The sequence below is a fragment of the Cryptomeria japonica genome, chromosome 4 (genome assembly GCF_030272615.1).
Source record: "Cryptomeria japonica chromosome 4, Sugi_1.0, whole genome shotgun sequence".
NCBI classification, from domain to species: Eukaryota; Viridiplantae; Streptophyta; class Pinopsida; order Cupressales; family Cupressaceae; genus Cryptomeria; species Cryptomeria japonica.
Window position 1 is genome coordinate 126,942,559 of NC_081408.1, and position 9,185 is coordinate 126,951,743.

Genomic DNA, 9,185 nt, shown 5'->3' on the forward strand with positions numbered 1-9,185 from the left:
CAAAAATTATAATTTTAAGTCATGTAATAGAAATTATCAATGGAAGACACAATAGAATATTCAATAATATATAGGTATTTAAGATTTCATATGATTAGTTTATATGCACACGTTTTTTAATGATCACTTCTTGTGAACTTGACATAATTTTTATCCTCTCTTGTATTCGATTGAAATATTTGAATCTATTTACTCCTCTTTTAACATTTTATAATCTCAATGGGTGCTAAATTACAACTAATTGGTGTCAACCTTTTTATCAATATTTGAATCATCCAAACTTAGAATAAACCATCCAATGAATATAGAGGTCTAAAGTTAATTGTTGAAAAATAAAAAAATTATTTTTTTAGTAATAATAGAACAAATTTGATGACATGTCTATTAATGAGAATCTTTCTAACACATCAATAGATAAGCCTTCCTTCACAATCTTCATAGTAACATGATCAATAAACAATCCTAGTTGGAGAATAATAAGAGGTCTACTTGAAGACTAACAATAATATAAAAAACTACATATATTGCATCCAACATGCTAGTATAATAATAGAATAACACCATAAATATCACCAACGGGATTATACACAACTTCACTTGGTCTTATGTAGATGTGTTTATTCTAGGTACTTCATTTATTGTACACCATCTAGTAGTGAATCCAAATTTAAAAGGAGAATTAAGAAATTGTTGGAGGTTGAATTTATATGAACAATTGATTATCTAGGATGGATCTTTAATATTGTCCCTATCAATAACAAATCAAAAGGAATTGGAATTTATATACTATTTAAAAATATCAACAATACATATACTAAGGATAATAGATAGACATGATTGTGAACCTCATATTAGGGCATGGGATATTATCCCCTATACGCTTATTTTTAAGATATAATATGATTCAACTTACACCCAAATATCACCACAAATTCACTTTTACCACTCATTTAGAACCATCTAATCATAGAATTTGGGCATAAAAATATAAGGGCCACTTATAAATGAGAAAAAATAGTTATATTTCCTGATATGTTCCATGATATCATGAAAGAGTATGTAGATTATCTTCTAACTAGGTTAAAACCAAGATAGGGTCACCCACAAATCCTTGAGTGACTTTTTGAGAATTTTAGGAAATATAAAGTATGGCTTAATCTAAGTGTAATATGGTGAAAAAATGATGAGGGGAGATCAAGTGGAAATCTTTACTCCCCTCAAAAGAGGGATGAAAGTTTCACAAAGGATTCCCTTAAGTTTTTCACACATTATAGTCAAAAGAGGGGTTGAATTCACTAGATCCAATCCTCAATGGTAAGAAGTTGAATACTAAATGAATTAAAGTAAATTTGGAAAGTGAATTGACCCTCTTTTTTAATAGACTAGTTGAATTAAGAAAATTGAGACTAAGTGCATAAATGACAAAGAAACGATTATATCTTGAGATAAATATGTGAGATGAAGTTGTGCACCTAAAATTAGCAGTAGAATGTCGAGACAAAGTTTCCTTGCAAATCTGAGCAAAAGTTATAGGGATCGTGTGTAATGATAACTTTAAGAAACCCCCTCTCAAAAAATTGTATAAAATCTTGGCAAATATTTAATTTTTTAAAACATAATAATTATTTTAATTAGCGATTCTTTCTTTTTTTAAAAGAAAAATATTAATTTTATTGGGTAGAAAATATTGGTGAATATTAGCAAATAATAAGAGGATGCATTAACTACTATTGTAAATCCTTTCATTTAAAAAAAATAGTTTTCTATAGAAACGTAAAGGCCTAAAGGTGGGAAACATTAATGAGTTTAAAGGGTAGAATCTTCTTTATTTAGTTTCTACCATTAACATAAAATAATCTAATAGCCCTCTTTGTATTTTGTGAGATAAAATGTACCAACAATTTGTAATACTCATGAGGCCAAAAATTGCTTTTAGACAATTGATTTTCATTGACGTCATTACAACTTGTAGGTAAAATTTACCTCGTAGAATAGAATGAAGGTCATTAGATTATTTTAAATCAATGGTGGCAACTAAAGATTGTTGATATAACCCTAAATTAACTAATAATTATGATATAGTATTGGTGAATTAATTTATATTTCTACAATAAATTATAAAATGTTGGCGAATATGATCAAATCATGTATTGAATATTATGGCGAATATGAGTTAAAAAAAAAACTAAAAAATTAAATTCTTTGGTGATTTAAATAACACTAAATTAAAAATTTGTAAAAATGTAGCGATTCGAGTCACCTCAAAAGTTGAACTTATTAGCCAAATCTTGATTCCCAAATTTCAAAAAATAGCCAATTGGCGAATATTAGCCACTAAAATTTTCACTGATTATGTGCGGTCCTCCGAAAAATCCGCACACTGAAAATGGTTTTTCTATCTATGAAAATGAAGCCTAAACCTGCAATTACAGTCATGCAACTACAACCTACATGTTGGTGTAATTAATTATTCATGTTAAATATCATTACACCTTACTTAAGTTTACTTAGGAAATGCATTTCATAGTAGTTTGGGTATGAGACACTTGGGTTTTTGTGCCACATTGGGATAGTGTGTGTAGGAGAATTTCCACCTTTTATGATCTTATTTTATTGTTACATTCCACATTAAGTGGGTTATCCACCTCTTGTGTAATATTAGATTGTTTCTCCTACCTAACACACCTATTTCCTACCTACCCTTGTTTCTTATTGAGCCACATGTCATGTTTGTGTGCTTACATATCCATATAGCCTTGCCTATATAATTAGGCTCATATTCATTCTATGTAACAACGATTGATGATCCAGTTGATCAGTATTTTCTTCTTGATAGAATACAGTTTATTCCTATCATCTCTTTTTTTTTCTCTTATTTGTGCTTTCCATTGCCTCTAGATCTTGACAAATTCTCACATGGTATCAGAGCCATTAGAGTGTCATTGGTTTGCCAATTAAGAGAAATTTGATGTTATTTGGGGTTGTGTATTTTGGAGCTTTCTATTGAAGGTTTTTATTGAAGCTTGATGGGTCAAATATAAGGTCACCATTAGATTGAGGTCATCCAAGAAAGTCATTTTTGTCTTTTGTTTCATCCACATCAAACTTTGGAGGCCAAATCTAGAGGTATTTGAAGTTTGAAGTTGCGATGGAAATTTTCCAAAAATTATAATTTTGCAAGCAATTTTCAAATATTGATATCTCACTCATCCGAACTCCTTTTTTCAAGAAATGTTTTTTGTTTTGGGGTAAAATTTAATGATTTGTACAGTGGTGCAGGATTTTTCTGATTTCTGGATATAATTGTTTTTGAAATCGTGAAATCCCAATTTTTACAACTTTGGAGGCTTCGTTGGGGCTCATATGGACTCCTTTTCAGGTGCTGTTTTTTTTTAAAGCACGTAATTTTTTCATCTACTTTCATAATGTACCATTAGTTTGCAGTGATTTTGAGTAGAAATTGTTCTTTCAGTATTTGGTCATTTTTGACCTATTTAGTACTTGTATTTTGCTTGGATCTTAGTTTAGATCACTTGCAGTATTTGATGAAGTCTCTTATAGCCTATTTGAGGTAGTTGTAAAATTGAAATTAGAAGTCCACCTTTCTTTGTTTTGCAAGTGGCCCATTGTATATGCACTAAGTATAAAGTGTCAATTCACCATTTTGGGGGAGGTTTCTTGATTGAGTGAATTTTTTTTTTGGGCGGGGGGTGTGTCTTGTGTGATTGTGCCTCTCTCTATCTTGTGTTTTTTCATTTTGGTGTTATGGATTCTCTCAAATTTCCACTTTTAACTCCTCATAAATATTCATCATGGAAGATAAAGGCATGGAGTAAAATAATGGAAAAAAGGAATCAATCATTATGTAAATGGAACTATTATAGCACCACTCCATCCTAATGCTCAAATTGAATGGCTCACTAAGAATGCTATGGCACTTGGAACTCTTAGAAATTATGTATTAGATGACCTCATTTTTTACATTTATAAGTGTACAACAATTAAAGAGGCTTGGAATATTTATGAGAAATTGTATGGCCAAATTGATGAGATTAAGGGCTACAAGCTTGATAGTAAACTCACAACATTAGATCCCAAGGATTTTGATAAAATCCAAGATTATGTCACAAAAGCAATTGGTCTAAGAGAAAAGCTAAAGGATTGTAGAATTGAAAAAAAGGATGCTCAATTGGTTTACAACTTGTTGGACAAGCTGCCATCAAAGTATGCAACCTTTGTATCTAGCTTTCACACCCATAGGTTAGCTCAAGGTTCTTCATACACTTCTCCTTCATTTGATTCATTCATGGAGATGTTGATACTTGAGCAATCTAAGTTGAATAAGATTTGGATTTTCAAATCTTCAAAGTCACAAGCATTGGTGGCTAATAAAAGGAATCAAAGAAATCAAGGAAAAGGCAAGAATCAAAAGCAACCTAAGTCAAAACCACAACAAGATGGAGCACAATCCTCCTCTCCACAACAAGGTGATTCTTCATTCTCACCTAAGAGGAAATCATATAAGGACAATCTTTTTTGTACATATTGCAAGAAGTTGGTACATGATGAACATCATTGTTACAAGAAAGATATTGATGAGTTGAAGAATCTTTTTTAGAAGAACAAAATCAACCTACCTTCTAGAATGTCTACTTTGGCTTCTAAGGATAAAGATAAAGGAAAGGATCACTCTTTTGGGACAGATAAAGGAAATGGACAAGCTCTTTGTGCTACTACAAGTCATGATTCAGGGAGATGGCTTCTAGATTCAGGGGCTTCTCATCATATGGCATCTTCTCAATCTATGTTTTCTATATTTGAGCCTTGCCACATGCCACAAATTTTGATGGGAAATCATACATGCATGGATGTGATTGGGAAAGGATCTATTGTCATTGGTGATAACTCCTTCAATGATGTGTTGTGTGCACCCCACTTGACAAATAGTCTTCTTTCCATCTATCAAATCACACATGCGGCAACTAGGAAAACTATGGAGTTCACCAGATTCAGTTATCATTAGAGACTTGGAGACTAGAGCTATATTGCGATAGGGGTGGTTGATCATGCATCTTGGTTGTACTCCTTTTCACATTTTGGTCCTATTGATGAGGTTGATTCTTCCTATGTTGATGATTCGGATCTTGAGGAGAACTTTGGGTGCTTGAACTTGGGGATTCTCACATCTAACCTCATTCTTCAGCCTTGTATTTCATCTCCTCCTATTGATATCATACCACATATTGCATGTGATGATGCAGTTAGTGCGACAATTTTTCCTTCTTGTGATTCAATACAACATGATATTATATGTCTTCCAACTTTAGTTGATTGGGATGCCTACTTGACAGACATTGCAGGTTTGTTTGTGGAGTCCTACATTGCATATTTGTGAGACATCATTGATGTTATTCATCTTCTCTTTAATGAAGATGATCCTTCTTTGATTGTTGCAAGGGAACACTCTGACCCTCTTGTGCATTCTCTACATGATAATTCTTTAGAGGTTGACATGATTGTGGATACTTTTGTCCAGAAATTGGAGGAGGTCTCTTTATCTTTTGAGGAGACATGTGAGTCTTTGGATATTGTTCTACAATCATCTCCACTAGATCTTGGAGTTCCTTTTTCAGTAGTGTGGAGTAGTTTACCACCTTTGGAGGGGGTACCTTTCAGCATCAACATGGGGACACTTGAGCAGTTTTTCAGAGATTCCTTTCATCATGAGTTTTTTTCCTACTTCTTCCATTCATGATTGGGAAGACTTCATGGATACACCTTTGGTTTTGTTTCTTCCTAAGGGGAGGAATGTTGTTCGACGTTCATGGAGAAATTTCTTCATACATCATCGAGATTATATCATTGGTGTTGATTCTAAATTGAGGGGGGTTACCTAGCCTCTCTTCTTCTTCTCTCATATAGGGGGGACCTTTTCCTCACATGGGAATTTTTCCTTGACATACTTATATGAGAGTTTTGTGTATCTAATATTCATCTCTCTTTTGGGAGAGGGTTTTTTCCCATTGGATTTTTCTCTCTTTCCCTACTTTGTGAGAGATTTAATTGAATTGGTTTGCATGCATTTGTATTTGTACATGGGTACCTAACATGGCCATGTAGCCAGGACCCATCTTGCATTTCTTATTTGCATTGTAGACTTAAGTACATTCCCCTAAGTTGCACTTAAGGGGGGGTGTTGGTGTAATTAATTATTCATATTGGATATTATTACACCTTACTTAAGTTTAATTAGGAAATGCATTTCATAGTAGTTTTGGTATGAGACACTTGGGTGTTTGTGCCACATTGGGATAGTTTGTGTAGGAGAATTTCCACCTTTTGTGGTCTTATCTTGTTGTTACATTCCAAATTCAGTGGGTGATCCACCTCTTGTGAAATATTATATTATTTCTCCTACCTACCACACCTATTTTCTACCTACCCTTTTCTCTTATTGAGCCACATGTCATGTTTGTGTGCTCACATATCCATATAGCCTTGCCTATATAAGCAGGCTCATATTCATTATATGTAACAACGATTGATGATCTAGTTGATCAGTATTTTCTTCTTGATAGAATACAGTTTATTCCTTTCATCTATTTTGTTCTCTTTTATTTGTACTTTCCATTGCCTCTAGATCTTGGCAAATTCGCACACTACACATAGAAAAGAGAGGAAAATGTTGTTGGGATTGGGGGTTTGCCTTTAGGTCAAACCCCATTTTGGAATTAACCAAGTGGTTGTAAAATGCTGCAAGTAAATGAAAGAAAATGTTTGAAGTAAATCCACCTCAAGAAGGGGATGTAATTGAAATCTTGATACCTTTGTAGATGAATTTTCTTGAATGGATATGTGAAATAGGATGTCTTGAATGTTGATAGAAATCTCCTCTACAATGGTTGAATCCTTGACTTGAATGGAACACCTAGCCTTGAAAGGAGAATTGAAATGCTCAATGTTTGAATAAATTCTTGAATTCTTGCCCTTGATTTTGCCTTATGATCCACTTTATTATCAATTTCGCTTATGATCAACTTCACTTAAGATCGACTTCACTTATCAATTTATGAAAATAGGAGGATAAGTTTTCCTTATATACTTGCTAATTAGGTGTGTTTAGGTAATTTCTCATCTTAGACCGACATAGAGAAACTTTTCCCTCTCAACAATTGGCAAGCCCAATGTAAGGGGGGACCAAAGGGGGGCCAAAATAGGGCTAGGAAAAGGTTGCGATTCCCCTATCCTAGGAGGACAGGGGTGCCACAACCTTGTCCTGCCTTTATTTAAGACATGAAGCAACAAAAGGCAGTGCATAGTAAGTTATTGATGACATGAGCATGTTTCAGGTCTTTGATAAAGCTTAGGGATTTGTCCACTAATGCAAAGACCCAAATGCAGTTGAGAATTGCAAGGGTTGCAATTTTATGGCACTATATTCATCCCCCACTTTAGCAGGGGTATAAGCGTATGCCAATACTACCGGTAAAGTACAAGTAGACAAGACTGAAAGAATTTCACCATGTCAAGGAGGAAAGATACACCAAGCCCCTAATGGACTAAGGATCTTACAACTTCAATTGACAAAGTAAAAGGGAAGATCAAGAGGGAGAACTATAACTACAAGTAGTAAAGTTCCCCTCGCTATGAGTCATGAAAAGAAAGGATACCAGAAAAATTACCTAGCAAAGTTAAAGTTTGTTAATTAACTCCAAGTATCAAGAAGGAAAATATAAGCTAAGTATATGCACCAACGTTAAAGAGATTGTGCACACCTTATTGATAGTGATTTCTTTATGGTAGGATACACCTCAAAGAGAGAAAGAGAGGGAGCATGTTATCACAAGGATTTAGCCCCCAATTGAGGAATAAACCCAAGGATAATGAACACAAAACACAAAGTATGAGGTGGCTTCTCTTTCATCAGGGTCAGTATATTGTATGATAACTCATGTATATCATGTATAAATATAGAGTAGTCCTTATTCCCCAAAGAAAGGAAACCACATTGGAAGAAAGGGAACATATGTATCTTTTGAGTCAACATGAAAGAGACCAAAAGAGATCTCAATGCTTTACATTGTCCTCAAGTAGACATCACTAGGGAAAACAATTGAATAATAAGGATATACAGAGAAGAATGGTCACAAAAGAGAAAGAAAAGAGAGAGGTAGAGGACCTACAATACTAATGTAGCTAGTATAGCATGACATCCACCTCCCAATCTTGTTGATCATTATTTTTGGAAGGTGGGAAACACACCAAAGGAGCGACATTGACCACAGCAGATGGAGCTATCATAATATCCAAACAAGGACTATGCTCATGTGCTAAGTCACTTTGTTCATTTGTAGGATCAAGGATTAAGGCTTTTGAAAATTTCGTAGATAAATGTTTGTCAACATCAACATACTCATATTCATTATCAGAAGCATTAGGAGTTGTATTGCCATCATGAATAACATTTTCAGTCGTTTCTTCTTCATATTTATAAAAGGGGAGCTCTAACATGAATACACATAAAGCCATCACATGTTTTTTGCAACTTATGATTGGGAGAGCTAGGTTCAACATCTTGCATAGGATAAAATGGAATCATGTCAACTATTGGTGTTTTGGGAGATTGAATAGTTTGAGGAACAACTTCATGAGCTCTAGCACAATATTTTCTTTGGCATTCTCTTGCACAACGATTTTGTCTAGTCTTAGTGGAAGGCTGATAAGACTAAGGTATATTTGTTGAAAGAGAAATGTTCTCATCTTTGGTAGTTGGAGGGTTAGGTTGAGGTCTTGTAGGTTGGACAAGAGGAGAGGCAGGTCGCTTCTCTCTATAAGAGGAAGGAGGTGGAATTGCGTCATATAAAGAAGGAATGTTTGGTGTAAGAGGGAGACCAGGTCCATCATGAGGAGGAGGTATAGGTCTAACCAGGAGGAATATACTTTTTCTTCTTAGGAGAAGGCATGGTTTCATCCATAGGAATAGGTTATAAATATTCCTTATAGGAGGAAGATTAGTTCTATCTGTTAGGGGAAGAACTTCATCTTCAAGAATGATGGGAATATTAAGTTTTGGAGTTTTAGGTTGGATTGAGGATAAGATCACATCTTTCTTCCATTTTTTATAAGATTGAATGAGAAGAGATTCAAATTGTTAAGGCCAAAAGTAATCAATAGGAACACTTGGG